We start from the raw sequence: 16,926 nt of genomic DNA on the forward strand, positions 1-16,926 counted from the left end.
ATCTCTTCCTGCTGCCTGCAAATCCAGATGTGGAACTCTCAGCTCCTCCTCCAGCACCATGTCCCTCTGAACCTGTAAGCAGACCCCAATTAAAAAAAAATGTTTTCTTTTTTAAGAGTTGCCATGGGCATGGTGTCTCTTCACAGCAATAGAAACCCTAGAGAAAACATTGAGTGTCCTTCAGAATCCCCCACCAGCACTTGGGACCTCATTATTTTCCCCCATAGATGTCAGATACTCCAATACTGTAAGACTGGTCACTTTATTCTAAGAATATATACTTTTTCCCAATGTCTATCTTTTTCTACCTTTTCAACTCAAATTCCAGTTTTCTCCAGTCCAGTCACAAACCTCCTGTTCTCATATCTCCCTTGGTGAAACTGACTCTTTTTTTCAGATTTCCTATTGACAGTTTGAAAACAATATCTTAGATTTACAGAGATGCCCACATTTCCAAGCACATTCACACACATTATTTCACTCATACAAATAAACAGCAGACTGCATTTATAGACACATTTCTTTCCTTGTGCTTCTGGGCTCCACAGCTCACTCTCCCCAAGTCTAGGAGGATTTACCAGGAACACCCGTGTTAATGATGATAAAAATGAAATCAGTTTATTATATTGAAAAACACCCCAGGGCACTTGTCATGATAGCAACTGAGTTTCTGTTGTTAATGCTGTAATGAAACTGCTTGGTAATGATCCACATCAAGCCAATCTTTTTCAGAGTGCTAATGTTCTAATAATAATAATAATGAAATTTAATTCTCTGCCCCAGGAAGACACTCTGTATGTTTTAAACATAATCATCTCGATGTGCTCTACACATCCATTTCATAGATAAAGAAACTAAGGCTTTAAAATGTTGACTATGGCTCAGTAGTTAAGAGCCACTGCTCTTACAAATGACAAGGGTTTGATTCCCATCACCCACATAGACGCTTACAACCATCTGTAACTCCAGTTCCAGGTGATTCAATGACCTCTTCTGACCTCCACAGGTACCAGGCACCCACATGCAGGTAAAACATTCATATACATTAAATAAATAAATATTTTTAAGAATTGTTGCCAGGCCTGTGGAGATGGCTGATTCAGTAAAGGCACCTGCAGAGAATGCCTGGTGACCTCCATAAAGATGTCTTCCAACATCCACATGCACACCATGACATGCACATACCTCCCAGCCTCCTGTTATACACACAATAACAATAACAATAAATGTAATTAAAGGTTTTCTTTTTTTTAAGTTTGACTACATTGCCCAATAGAAGCAATTTAGGAAGTATGAGTCTGACCTTCAACAGCATCTCCTAACCAGGGCACTCTGCATGTCAGGACGGGCACTGTCCTGTTACATGGGAGGAAGAACGTGGGACTGCAGAGCCACGTGAAGAAGTCATCTACTATCACATCAGGGACCCTGGGGTAAAGTAAGCCCATCAACTGCCTAGCACCATTGGGTCCTACAGTGAATAAGAAAAGCAGCAAGAAAGAGGTAAGGCGAAGGAGTTGAAGCAGGACTGCAAGAAATGATGCAGCCCAGCTACTGATTCACTCCCCACACCAGCTTTTTGTCTCAGAAGAAAGTTCGAGTCTTCCCTGTCACTCACACTTGTCTCCCTTCTTTAGTTCTTTGGTGTTAGTAGAGACTCTGCATTTTAAACATCGTAACTACTGTTGCAGTTAGGACTAGAAGATGACAGGACACAGCCTTAGCCATTAGCCTAACAGTCAAGTTTCATTCTGCAAATATTACAGCCAGCTCCGGTCATTATTTTCATCAAGCAAAGCCGAGTGGATTCTTTTCTCCAACCCTCCATGCTGGGAGCCTTAACTGCTCTGTGCATAACTTTACTCATCTATAAAGTAAAGACAAGATGGGCACTGTGCTGCAGCACAGAGCATTGGACTTCAGAAACAGCGGCATCCACAGCACCTGGGTCATAAAGAGGAGTGCTAAGAAATTGTGGGGGAGCAAAGGAAGCCTGGAGTGAATACATGCTGGAGATGTGGGCATGGGCATGTCAAAGACGCCTGTGCTTCAGACCCATGGGTGTGGCAAAGCCTTTCCCAGGTAGAAGGCTCATGATGGCAAAGTTTCTCCAGGTCTGAGTGCAAATGTTGAGAGTGTGTGCAGAAAACGTCTACCTTAGCTTTCTTCATTGAATGTTTACAGCCCAAAGACTGTTCCGCCTACAGAATCTGCTCCTACTAAGGCTGACTAAACCTGCCTCCTTGTTTGGCTGTATGTAATAACCCTGTTTCTTTGTTCAGCTCTATGCAATAACCCCATCCCGCTGTTCAACTGTATACAATAAACACCGGGAGCTTCAAGGGTTTTCCATCTGAGGGCCCAGACCACCGGATCCCGTCTTTTCTGTGACTGTGTCTGTCCTTTCCTCATTTCTTCATCAGCCCTTGTTAGAGATCCAGGGCTCAAACCATGCAAGGGCTTAGCAAGAAATAAATAAGGTCCTGCATGTAAGTTACTCGGAATATCACCTGGCACAAAGTAACTTCTCTATGCATTTGTTCTTCTAACTGCTACATAACCCCAACCATCGGGATTCTAAAATTATCGAAGAACTCCATGAGAAATTGCACCAAAAGCTCTCAGCTCTTCCTCCAGTGAAGGCTGTGAAGTAGACACTATGCTGTTATCTGTAATATTGTTTCCAGTTTTACAGAAAGATCACAGAGGGCTCCAGATTCCAAGACAGCACATGATTTAGATCAATGTTTCTCAACCTGTGGGTCGTGACCCTTTGTGGGTCAAAGTACCCTTCTGCAGGAGTCGCCTAAGACCATCTGCATATCAGGTATTTACACTGTGATTCATAACAGTAACAAAATTACAGTTCTGAAATAGCAACAAAAATAACTTTATAGTTGGGGGTCGCCACATGGGGAGCTGTAGTAAAGGGCCACAGCCTTAGGAAGGCTGTAAACCACTGACTTGGACAGTAATCAAGTCTAACTATGGACCCCAAATTTTCACCACCATGATATTTCAAATTGATGGTAATATTTGACTTTAAGTTTCAAATTTTTCCTCTTTACAATGCATTATCCTAATAAATTTGCATCTCTGTCTTAATTAATTCTCACAGCCACCTTCATGAAAGTGGAACAATTAAATTCCTATTTTGCAAAGGGAAAAAAATGAGACTAAGTGCTAGGTAGCAACTGCCAGGATCACACATGTGGTGTGTGACCATGATGTGTTCGTCTCATATGAGTAGGAACACGACAGAGAGGCCCTGGGTTCTGACCGCTGTGAATTCATGCCAGACAAAGGACCACAATTTACTGAGAGCTCTCTCCCCCTGTGCCCATCTACACAGTCTCTAAGCCAGCATGACTAAGAGAAATACTAACACGGGCACCGCAGAAGTGGGAGCTGATTAGATGCTAATGTACTCTGATTTACATTCCTGTTCAATCATTCTGCCACTTCTACCAGCAGCTATTTCCAGGAGCCAGTTTCAACCCGCCCTCTATAATTTGGAAAGGATATAATTTACTATTAACAAATAGGGATCAACTTTTCACAGGAAGCAAACCTTCATTTCATCCCTGTCCCCAAGAAGTCAGAGATAATACAGACAAAGGAAGCCACTCAGCGAACAGCTACTACAAAGAGGAGAATCAGTCCATGTGTATTTAGCTAAAAACCACAAGAATATAAGAATATCACTTCTTGGTGTTAATGGCTAATAACTAATGAGTGGCTCAAGAGAATTAGTCAACTCTTACCATCTTTGTGCAAATTAAGAAAATGAGCCCTGGCTTGGTAAGCAGAACAGAAGCCTGTTGGCAGCCTGGTCAACTCAAGCCTCCATGCTACACACCAAGGGCGTGGTGTGTATCCCATGCATAGCTTTGTGTAGCAGTCATTTCACAGGAAGGTCCTTGCAGAATTTTAAAGAAACTTGATCAATAGGAAGAGACATACTGTTATGGATCTTTTTTTAAAAAATTACAAGGCTCAAAAAGGAAGTTTCCATCCATAGCTGAGGCTCAATTGGCACTTGATAGCAGCTGGAAGAGGAAGAGTTAGCTTTAGTTTTAATGGTAAGTTGACCACACCATAAGGTAAGCTCCATACTCAAGAGTAGTTGGGCAATACAGATTGAACTCAATCGGTTTTCAAAAAGAAAGAAAGAAAATACAAAGTTGGGGAATTGGAAAAATCTGGGAAGAGTTGGGGAGGTTATTCTGATATCAATACATTGTATGAAATTCTCAAATAACTTAATTAATAAAAACATTTTTATAAAAAAAGTATAAGTAACTTTTCTTCATAGGGCAATTGTGTGGAAATGTGCTATAGGAAGGCTAGCTGGTCAATAGTTAGAACCAAATTATTGGATCCTTTATATCCATGGCAGAAACAAACATTTGATTTATCTGGCAATTAAAAAAATACTCCCAGCCATGACACATGAGGAGGAGATAAGTAAAATTTAAGAATGTGCATGGATTCTTCAGAATGTTATCTTATCTAAAGAGAAGGTTGATGTTCAATTGTGAGGTCCTGAATTAACTACTGACCAATTAAAACTGAATTTACAAACATACATACACACACACACACACACACACGCACGCACGCACGCACGCACGCACGCACGCACGCACAAATAAGATTCCAGGAAAAGATGAAAACATATTGATGATAAAGGTAATAAAACATGACTGCTCCAAAAGATACGAAAACAATGCAAAAAGCCCAGCATGACTGAGCAGCAGGTGGTGTGTGCATTGAACTCATTATTCTCAAGTATCTCTGAGAACACTGAGAGCACAGCTTTACATGTGAGGAGGCTGGAGCTTAAGAAGTTGTGACATCGCCAGGATCTCATAAAGTAATAGAATTGAAGTTAACAGTCAAGCACCAGGCTCTTCAGACTTGACCAGCATACTATACACTGCAGGTCGAATCATGGACCCAAGCAACAGGGACAAGAAGGTGGGTACAAGCACTGGACATAGCAATTTTATCACTCTTCCTGTGCACAGCGAAAAGTCAGGACATGTCTATGCTAAAGATGGAATATCTGATAAGAGTGTGACAGAAATAATCAGAAACAATACTATCAATTCCTTGCCAACCAGAAAGCTTCAGAATAAACACACACACACACACACACACACACACACACACACACACACACAATGGACTTCCATGCTTGGCTCCATCTTCCCTCTTTGGAAATAACTAAAACCCGGTTTGCTGCATAGGCGTTTTGTGTAATGACTCTACTGTTATCAACAGTGGCAATAGTCCCAGGAAGTATTTCGTGTTTACACAGCGGCCCCCAACACAGGAGCAAAAGCACCTGGCAAACATTTGCATTTTTATTATTGATGGCTTAGTTTAATGAAGTTACTTTCCGTCACAGAGCTTATTAATCATTACACACACTCCTATGATGCACATGGGCGGGCAATCCATTTCTACATTGTGTATGTGCAGAACCCAAAGCCTCCGAGCCTGTCCAGAACTGCTGAGCAGGACTGCCTGAGCCCAGAAGAAAATCACAAGGAAGCCGGCTGCTCCCACCATCACGTCCAGCTTCTCACTCTGAATTACCTCAAGGACAGAGACTTGCTCTCCTACTGGGCCCCTCTCTGCACACTTTCCTCAGGCCGGGTCCACTCTTCCTCTTCTGACTGCTCACCTTGTCTCCTGGTCACCCTAGCACCACCACCACCCCGCCCGCACCTCCAGCCACACACAGCACTGCTGTCAGAATCATTTGCTTAAACTTGCTTAGAAAAGCACAGCAGCTCGTCACCCATGAAAACAGACCCAGGTCCTTCACTGCCCATTCAAGCCCCGCCCCCCACCTGAACCCCAGCTGTCACCTCTGTCACACGGACTCAACTTCTGAACTCCAAACCCACGCTGCTCCTTCTGCATTCTGCTCCTCTTCCCAGAAACTGCCTTTCTAACTTCAGTGTTACCAAAAATATTGTTAGTCAGCCATCTGCTACCACAGCCAACATGATACATTCGTGTACAAAGAGAACAAGTTTATTTGCCTCCCAGTCTGGGTGTGTCTCAACCGAGGGTAGGCGAGCTTTGCTGCCTTTTACCTGTGATAGCCCCTCATGCCAGGAGCAGGTATGGAAGCAAAAGCATTAATTCCATGGCCATGAAGAAAGAGGAAGGACCAGAGCCCCACCATCTCTTTAAAATAATGGAAAGACCTCTTTTTCACTAAACATTACTTCTCTCTTCCAAACAGCACCTTCCTGGAACCCAGGCTTTCCCACATGCACCTTTGGGTGACAGTCAGGGTGGAAACAATAGCAAATATGTTCACAGTTACATTGTAGACATGTTCACAGGTACATTGTAGACATGTTCACAGGTACATTGTAGACATGTTCACAGTTACATTGCAGACATGTTCACAGTTACATTGCAGACATGTTCACAGTTACATTGCAGACATGTTATATCGTAGCATTTTCTCCTTCCTGAGTACAGTGGCCTGATGCCTGAGATTCCTAAGACATCCTCGGGGAAACCCAGGCTGTTCTAAGCCATATCTCAAACTCCTCTGAAGACACTGCTCACCACTGCCATGCTCTTTCTCTGGCAGGGGTGCAGCCACCTCCCAGACGCAACAGTCGTGATGACATGATGACAGCAGATTGGTGACCAGACAAGAGAACTCCACCAGCTTTTGTTAAACCCATTCTTTAAACAGATTTGTAGAAAATGTGAGACAATCCACTTTGTTACCAGGTGATTTTCACTCCATAAGGAAGCAGCTTTGGTAAAGAGACAGTGTCACTTATGTTAGCCTGAAATGGTTTTCATGTTGTTGATTTTTAAATGAATTGTGTGCATTCGATAGTTTACATTTAATTCTTTTTTTTGTTTTGTTTTGTTTTTTTTGTTTTTTTTTTGTTTTTCGAGACAGGGTTTCTCTGTGTAGCTTTGCGCCTTTCCTGGGACTCACTTGGTAGTCCAGGCTGGCCTCGAACTCACAGAGATCCACCTGGCTCTGCCTCCCGAGTGCTAGGATTAAAGGCGTGCGCCACCATCGCCCGGCTACATTTAATTCTTAATATGAAAAGCACTGATGGTCTATTTAGTTGTTCAAATTTTTTTTATGAATGTGAAGATATCACTAGAGCTGGCACCTTAAAGCAGAGAGCTCATGGCACTCTGCGAACCCATTTAAAAATGCCTGGGTAGAAGTCCAGTCGTTTACAGTTGTGCTGTTCCCAGAGCCTAAATGCTGTGAAAGAAACTACACTACCCATGTAAGAGATTCACTTAGTCACATTTCCCCCGCTTCCGACCTCAGCCCAAAGGCCTAGTCTGACAACAGGGTGTCCATGGACAGTGACAGTGTTTCTACAGTGCCTATCACAGTGCACACCTGTAAGAAGGAAGTGGGGGGAGGTGGTGGTTTGTTCATCCTTCAGTGACTCCGATATAATAATCTGGTCTTGAAATGTGGCTGCTAATCTTCATGCAAGTGTGTAATATTGATGGTGTGTCTTAACTGACTCAGATGCCAATAGTTTCACCTGCCATGCTGACGAATCCCAGTACAACTTAGAAATCATGTCTTCTGAAGGCAAATGTTTGAAAGTCGATCTCACAAGTGTATTGGTGAATGAGCATGTATGTACACTAGTTCTTTAATGGAAACAGATGCAGACTGAGGGAACAGATGTGGTCAGTTCTGTTGGCTCTGCGTGAACTATCTATTATAAAGGATAATGAATTCTCAATAATTAAAAACTGATTTCTTGTAACTGAATTATCATAGGGGTTATTCTAGAGAAAATAGGAAGGGGCAGAATTAAGATAATTGCAAGAAAAAGGGTAAAGAAAAACTTGCACATTGCAAAGCCCATCTTTGAGACCCCTCTAAGTCTGTTCCTCTTTCAGGGCCCAGGAACCTGCTTTCATCCCTACGGAGTCCCTTTCCTGGCTACCACTACCTCACCATGGTACTTCACTGGACCTGAACTCTTAGACATCATCTCATGCTTTGCTTCAACCTGTGCATTTTGAGCTATACAATTTTATAATTAAAAATACATTTAGATAATCTGTTATAACCCTTTCAGACACAGTAGAAGTTCATCTACACAAGGACTTGAACAAGAAAATATTCATTTGGGGCTGAGCTACAGTGAGAATCCTGCACCAGGCTCTTTTTCCTTTTCCAGAAAACACACGATTAAAACTTTAAAATAATTCCCTAAACCCTCCAAAGCACTCTTTCTAAGCAGGATGGATGCACTCACTCCCTCCACATAAAATGTTACTTATATATGTCATGATTGCAGTTGCTGGCTACTTTAATGTGGAATAACTATTTGTCCAAGTGTGGATACCATCTTTCGGAAGCCTGTGATCTTTATTTCACACCGTGGGTTCCAGGTGTGCCAGCCAGTCTGCTTCATGGTGGCCTTTCACAGAAGATGTAGACATTCTTTAACCAGAGGGGTAAGTGGAGATATCACACTCTGTCTGGTTTAGAAGCAGAAATGGTTAGCAAACTGTGGGTGCTCCCATCAGAGCTATATACTTACACATGCAAATGCAAGACTAGAAGGTAAGTCCCCAACTGAAGTCTTACTGACGGACTACATTCCATGTTGCTAGCTTGAACTGCTATGGGAGACAGGATAGTCAGTAGGTGGGTGAAATGTTGTATTTATTGAAACTCACAAAAATTTTAAATAGTTTAAATTGTCTTCTACTCAATATTTTGCAGAGTCGTTCCCCCAACATGGGGTCAGGCTGGACCAACAGTATGGACCTATGGGTAAAGGTGTTTGCTACCAAGACTCATGATCTGAGTTCAATCCTAAGAGTCCACCTGATGAAGTGAGAAAACTACTCCCACATGCTGTCCTCTCATCTCCACCAACAGTACACTCACACACACTAAGCTGTACATCTCCACCAATGGTACACTCACACACACTAAGCTGTACATCTCCACCAACAGTACACTCACACACACTAAGCTGTACATCTCCACCAACAGTACACTCACACACACTAAGCTGTACATCTCCACCAATGGTATACTTACACGCACTAAGCTGTATATTTCCACCAATGGTGGTACACTCACACACACTAAGCTGTATATCTCCACCAACAGTACACTCACACACACTAAGCTGTACATCTCCACCAATGGTACACTTACATACACACTAAGCTGTATTCCAACACTGAACTACGTTGATTCTCAAGACTTATCAGTTTTTCTAGAAACACCACCATTAAGGTTGTTCACATTCAAACTTAAAGGAACTTAAAGGTGGGTGACAAGATTTAAGATACCCACAAACAAGGCCCCCCAAAAGGACAACTAAAAAGAAAACATTGATTCTTCTAGCATTACGTTTATATCTACACTATAAATAATAAATTGGTACATGCAATAAATACTATTAAACTGCAAACTAAGTTCTTCACCTTCTAACTTTTAAACAGTTCTTATGTTACACAAACTCTCTTAGCATCTCATACCTGATTTCAATAATAGTTCTTCTAATGCCTGCCATCAGAATACAATGAATTTTTCATGAAACCCCCAAGAAATAATGAAAGACTTGGAGACACTGATTTCTTCTCTAAATAAGACCCAGGAAAACCCAATTTCTAAAGTACAGCATCCGATCCAGTGTCAAGTTACTTAGGAATGTTTGGTGACTCTGCATCTGTCATCCTTAGAGGTAGATAGCCTTAGGGCCCATCAATTAATGTAAAGAAACTGTCTCCAAAATTGTGTATCGAACTGGAAACTCTCGGTACACTTGAGCTGCTGTAATAAAGTAATATAAAGTGGGGAGCTTGTAAAAAACAACTAAGGGACAATTCTGCAGGCTGGCAAGTCCAGGATACAATCAGATTCTGCGTCTTGTGAGTTATGTCCTGGCTCAGAACAGCAGGACTTCTCACTATGTCCTGGCTCACTTGATGGAAGGACCAGTCTGCTCTCTGGATTCTCTCTCATAGGAACATTTTTCTAATGCTGAGCCCTCACCCTTTGACCAGAGCTAGGATTTAATAGGAGAATTTGGGAGGGAGATACACGAGTATTCTATTTGAAAAATACTTCCTTTAGTTTCACTAAGTCAAACAGCCCTAAGAATTTAGTTTCCAGTTTCAGTGTGGTTAGCAGTGACTGAGAATCAAAACAGAGCAGCACTCTAGAATGACAAAATTCAGAGCAGTCCTTGATCTGTCTCATTGGTAAGGGGTCTGGTTCCACCAACCTGTGGGAATTTCTCTTACTTTAATTATGCCATGTATCTCCTTGGAATTCATGCCTCGGTATTTACCTCGAATTTAAATCATATCGGTGTTTTAAGGCTCCATTTGGGTTCAGCTTTCACTTTTAATGTTAAGAAGCATATCAACCTTTTTGTACGTATATAGTTCAAAGTAAAAGTCCCCGGGCCCTGCAGTCACTTGCTTCGTGACCTGAGGAAAGCTACTAAATAGTCCACACTTCCTTGTCATGACTAGTAAAATCAGTGTGTGCAGAAGGACTTCGAGGGGACTGAACGGATCAGCACAGACAGAGCATGTCAAGCCGTATGTGGTATTCAATAGTCAGTCGGGTCAGCTGGCATTCAGCTTTATCAGAGCTTCGTTCTTCCTGCCCTTGTCTGAGCAACTGTAACTCATGAATCCTAAGGATCTTGCTACTAAGAGATCATTTGCTTCCTTTTTCCACACAGAGCAACAGAATCTCTAACAAGCTTTTCATATTTGGTGAACCATGACTATGGTCAAATATTTACATGGACCCAAAGTTTACTACTGTTCATAAAGCATGCACACATAAGCAATTCCACAGGCAGCAAGTTCTACCGTGTGTAATATCTACTGTCTATTTGGCAGTCTCTTCTCCATTTACATTTTTAAAAATTCTTGTACCCTCTAACCTCTTCCACGTGAAAGCCCTCCAAGTGGTTTTTAAAGCAGTACTTCCTCAACCTGCATTTCTCTACTCCAGGCCAATCACTGCAATGCCTCCTGATGCTATATCACAAGGTACATTTCCTCAGTCTTCACCGTCCTCACTCCCATTCTCAGGACCCACGTCTTCTTGAGAACGTCCTTCATAATTGAAGTCATTAAACACTGCACATAATATTCCAATGACCTTCAATTAGTAAAAAGAACAGTGGGTACATTGTTTAGGAAAACAAAACGAGTTTTGGCAAAACTATCAATAACAGTCACCAAACGCAACGCTTGTTAAAAAGAAACCAGAGTCATCTGTTCTTTTGAGAGATATGTCAAACATTATAGGCTTCACCCATTCAAATGAAATTGGGAACTTTGCCAAGCCATTTTCCAGATTGTGTCAAAGATACTATTTTTTATGCTTTTATATAGTTCTGTTGTTTCTATATGTAGTTGGATACTTTCCTCCCAACTCTTCCTTTGTCCTGCATCTGTCATTCTGTTTGTCTGTCTCTTGTCTGTCTGTCTCTTTCTCACTAGTCTTTCCAGAAACCATCATCCAGCAAGTAGCAGATACTGAGCTGTACAGAAGAGCTTCAGAGATAAATAAACCTGGCTGACATTACTTCCTCGTTAATGCAGTCACAAGGCACACACATCATAAGCCACTGCAGAGATCCAGTGAGGGGGATATGTTCAGATTGCCAAAAGGAACTGAGAAAGAATGTCAGATGGAAAAGATTTTAAAAAGACTATTTCTAAGAGAAGACACCAGAAGAAATCCAGAGCCAACATACACAGTACCTCTTAGTTTTTAATGTGCATAAAAATCACCCAAGTCTTGTGAAAATGCACATCCTGAGTCAGTGAGTCTCAGGAGGTCCTGGGATGCTGCATTTCTCTTGAGTTGTAGAAGAGGCACACACTGTGTTTTCTTAGTGTAGCAAATGTTTGGGAGGATAATGACATGGTTTGAATACAGAATGTCCTACACAAGGTCATGTTGGAACACCTTGTTCCCAACTGTGGGGACTTCAGGAGGTAGGTCACTAGTACAGGCCTGTGAGCATGACCCCCAGCCCAGACTCATTATCTACTTCCTGATCTAAAGACTATGGATCCAAAGACTATGAAGAATTCAGCTACAAGCTCTGCCACCATGGACTGAAGTTCTTCCAGCATCCCTTCCCCTTCACAATGGACCAAAATTCTCTGAAACCCCTTCTTCCTTTAAATTACTTCAGACAGGTGTTGTGGTCAAAGTGATGGGAAAGTAACGAAGACAACCAGCAAGGCCAGATAAAGATGCTCCTTGACTCTGATGCTCCCTCCAGCAAATGGATCATAAGCTGAAACTATCAGAAGTCAAAAGCACTCATGCTACACCCAACCTTGCAAGCATCATAGCGTGGTTTATCTCACCTCGAATGGACTCAGGACACTCCCATTAGCCTCCAGTTGGCCAATGTCATCCCATGAAAAGCATATTTTATACTAAAGTGTTGTGTACCTCATCTAGTTAATTGGAATCTGCAGATTCCTGCTGCTTCCAATCATCACAAGTGAATTTTGCCCAGCATATCACCAGCTGGGCAAAAGACCAAGACTCACAATATGAAGCAGGATTCTTTTTAATGATTTTTTTATTTTTGAAATTGAAATATAACTACATCATTTCCCTTTCCCCTTCCTCCCTTCAACACCTCCCATGTACTCCTTTGCTCTCTCTCAAACTCATGACCTCTTTTTCATCAACTGTTGTTATCTGCACACACACACACACACACACACACACACACACACGTACGTACGTACGCATGCACGTGCACATGAGTACACACATATGGGTGTACATATATATTCCTAAATATGTAACTACAGCATTCAGAGTCTGTATGGTGTTACTTTGTATGTATGTGATATCAGGGATGCCCACTTGGTACTGGATAAGCAACTGGGAAGGTTCCCCTAAGTAAGACTATTTCCCCCGTCTCTGCATTTCTTAGTTGCTGAAACATGATTCTTAATGGATGTATATCACTTAAGCATTATTGTGAAACAAACAAAAAAAAAAAAAAAACCACCAAAGACAAAACCGTAAGTTAAGTATTGTAAGTTAGAGCCTTTTGTGAGGAACAGGGAGTGGGAAAAAGCAGAATTGGCACTATGCAGAAAACCACAGAGGAGAAGCCCTGAGTGTGGAGGTGGACTGAGACGCACTGGAGTCCCTGGCAGGAGTCTCTAAGCTGGGGCTGGGCAAGAATGTGGTGGTTTTTGAGAAGGGAAATTATTACATGAACAATAGCTTATATTGACAAGGCCTCATTCAGGCAGGTTGTATGGCGATAATTGTAAACTAAAATAAAAATGTGTGGTTTCATTGGTAGAATCATCAGCAAAAAAAAAAAAAAATATGACAGTGCTAAGGTTACTTAAATAAGTCTGAGAAAGATGCTGAACAGAGCCTCTGTGACAGTGACAATAGACTTCGACCAAAGAGTACTGACCTCTGAGGGTTTAACAAATAAACAGGTTGATTGCAGAGTCACATATTAATTTAAAAGGCAGGCAGCTGTTATTTGGTATTTCGTTGCTTTGTTGTTGTTGCTGCTGCTGCTGCTGTCTTTTGCAGTCCTAGTGTCTGTTCTTAACATGACCCTTGGTGACCCATGATCTTGAAAAGGCCACTTGCTATCAACTAGTGCCACATCTTTTAGAAAGTCAAGAGTTGACCCAAATAAACACCGTGGTCTCTTTTTAACCCCGAACTTCATAACCCTACAGGCTTTAACTGATTTCTTATTAAATGTTAGAATCATGAAGTATGTTCTTGGAGGTTCTACAATACCACGACTATACATACACACGTATGACTCGTTTTGACTCTGCCTAGCCCACGGATAGGGAAACCTGAGATGGTTTTCATCCCTACCTTCTCCACCCACCCACTACATTTATTTCCAGGTCTACTCCTTCTGCCAGGTCTTTACCTTACGCTTTCATTACTTTTGTTCTTGCAGAAGCACTTAGAATGTTCCCTCTGGCCTCAGCCTAATCAGCCTCTAAACAAACTCTGAGAAACTAAAGAGCTCTCGGGTCAGAAAGACTTCAAGTTGAATGCTAAGTCCACAGCTCCTTCCCCGAGTATCTGTCAGTCAGTTATTTAACCTCCTAAACTGAGTTCCCTTGTCTGTGGGCCACAAAGATGATGGAAGATTAATGTTTGTAAAGTGCTCAGTGTAGTGCCTATTACACAGTAAGAATTCAAAAAGGATACCATTTTAAAAGATACATCTCAAAAAGGCTGGAACAGGCACTTCACAAAAGAGGAACATCAATTGGCCACATTTAAAAAAATGGAATGATATTCCTCATTAGTAATCAACAAAATGCAAATTGATACTTATATGAGTATAATTACACATTCACCTGATTAGAAAAACCTAAGAACTTGCAAATGAAGTGCAGGGGAAATGTTGCGTTTCCCTATACCATCGCCGTGAGTACAAATGGATGTGTCCGACTCAAAAATATTTCTAAATTATTTATTAAAATTAAAGACACATATATCTCAAAACCTAGCAATCCCTCCTCTTGATATTTATTCTAAATGTATGTGATGGAAACTAAATAAAATCTGAGTTTTCATCAACAGGAAATGGATAAGCAAGTTTTGGTGTATTTCTACATAAAATGCTTATATACGACATATATGACAACTTATGCAAATATACTCTATGTGTGACTCAAGGTTTATCACCAGAGGATTAAGAATGCATGTATATAATAACAACTACGTGGAACTAAAGTGCGGACAGACTGAAATATCTATTGTGGAGATACTTAGACGTAAATTCTACAAAGAACAGCAGGGGGGTGAGTGACAGGTCAGAAGGCTATGTGGTCACCTGTGGTGTGGAAGGAAAAGTACATGATCTGGAACACATGGTGCTTGCCGGGAGTCTATGAAATATGATACATAATCATCTTCACCTTCCCCTTATTTAGCATGTTCTTCTAGTGAGTAAAATACCCACAGTTTTAAAGTAAGTCAGTTGTGTTACTCCTAATTAAGACCTCCAAAAGCTCTTCATTTTAGTATACAATCTCAATGCCTTAGCTTTGTCTAAAAGATCCTTCCTGTTTCTCCTCTATACCCCTCTACACCAATGCTGAGTGAGAGTGCTCCCAAGCAACGGCTCTCCCAACTGATGGTCTGAGTGTCCCACGGTGCATTGATTATGCCTTTCCTCTGGCTAACCTAAATGTCCCTTTGCGAAGTCTTCCTGGACTAATTTTCACCATATCTGTGAGATGGTTCTCTTTGCTTTTGCTCCTGGTTTCTACCGACCGAATCACACTTCACAAGTACACCATCTTTAGGATGAATCTGTCCTGCTAAGAGCAAGCACATCATGTAAGTAACACATTCTTTAAACTGAGAAGTCCTTTAAGACAGAGAATTACATCTATTCCAAAAGCCAACAGGATATCTACATGACAGATTCCCATTAAATGTTAGCGTAATAGATAAGTGTTTAGCCTGGGGATAATGTATGTCTTCTACTCACTGGGAATAACACAGAACAACATATAGAGTCAGCCATATAAAACGGTCATTGTTGTAGCTCACAAATGGTTGGTTACTGACAATTGTATATGATTCTCTCTTCACAACAAACATGGAACATATTTTTATAAAGCACACTATAGTGGGAACACTTGGATCTGCAACTTCACTGTGATGATTGGCAGATTCTACAAACCATAATATGAATCACGATAGAGTTCATTTCCTCAGGTTTCTGCAGCTATAAGCACCACATTGAGCCACAGGACAGCCTTACTACAAAGAAGCCACCAAGCAAATGAAAGTGAGATATCGATCGCCGGCACCAATAGCTTCCTTTCGGAGTCTTACGGGCAAAACCACTGCATTCTGTTTCTCACAGATGTTACTTGACACAATATAGCTTGTTCATCTCCACTGTGGTTTATTAACTGCTGGCTTTGGTGGCTATCAAGCATCAAGATATTCTGCTTGGGTGTGCTGATATTCTTATAAAATAATACATTTTTCCAAATTATTCTAAGTAAGCAGAGCAGCTAGGTATATCATTAATGTTGTTTATCATGAACAAATGGATTTGTAGATTAACATGTCCACAAATGTGGTAGAGTTGTCCTTCCTGTGTGCCTGAAGATCTAAACAATGTGTGTGAGTGGGGGTGTGGGTTGTGGGGGTGTGGTATGTGTGTGTGGTGTGTATGCGGTGTGTGTGTGTGTGTGTGTGTGTGTGTGTGTGTGTGTGTGTGGTTCTGAAAAGAATTAAGCATTTTAATTTAGCTCAGCACCAATTTTTCCACTAAAGGAGTTTAATAATGTAGTAGCACACTACAAACTAAAAATACCACTTAAAATAATGTTACCCAGCTGTTACTCTACAACATGACGTTGTTAGCTAAGGCCTTTCTATGTAGACCGGGATGGCTCGTGGAGATGATATCATGGTATATCTCAAAACCACAGAATTATAAGAGGTATTAGAATGACCACACCACCAACTACTGTACATGCTCTTTCCTATTGATTTTTACCTAGATTGATACCATTTGGAGCAGTGTTTCCTCAGATCCATAGATGAGACAATATGTGATAGGTAAGTTGATCATGTTGACTATAAATGTCCTACTAAGGAATATTTGTAGATTTTCAACTCACCACTGCTTGTGTGGTTTCTCATCTATAGGAAAGGGATCTAATTCAACAGCTTCTTGTGTGAGTTGCCATAACCAGGATCTGAGAGGGTCCTGCCGGTGGTGTTCTCACACTAGCCTAAAATCAGAGAAAAATGATACGTCAGTTCAATCTGAAGATTCCACATTTAACTTCATTTGCACTATTAAAACAAAATACTAACATCAAATACAGTAAAGCAATTTT

At 41.3% G+C, this 16,926-nt stretch overlaps 1 protein-coding gene across 2 annotated transcripts in view; it reads right to left on the reverse strand.

Annotated features, from left to right (window-relative positions):
• The window catches only part of Mapk10 (mitogen-activated protein kinase 10), a 294,249-nt gene that overhangs the window by 272,240 nt on the left and 5,083 nt on the right, over positions 1–16,926 (reverse strand). For both annotated transcript variants that reach the window (XM_028867293.2, XM_028867295.2), the window contains exon 2: positions 16,705–16,818. The gene's annotated coding sequence lies outside the window, so the exon portion shown is untranslated. The remainder of the gene's footprint in view (positions 1–16,704; positions 16,819–16,926) is intronic.

Source organism: Peromyscus leucopus, chromosome 10, assembly GCF_004664715.2.
Source record: "Peromyscus leucopus breed LL Stock chromosome 10, UCI_PerLeu_2.1, whole genome shotgun sequence".
Lineage (NCBI taxonomy): Eukaryota > Metazoa > Chordata > Mammalia > Rodentia > Cricetidae > Peromyscus > Peromyscus leucopus.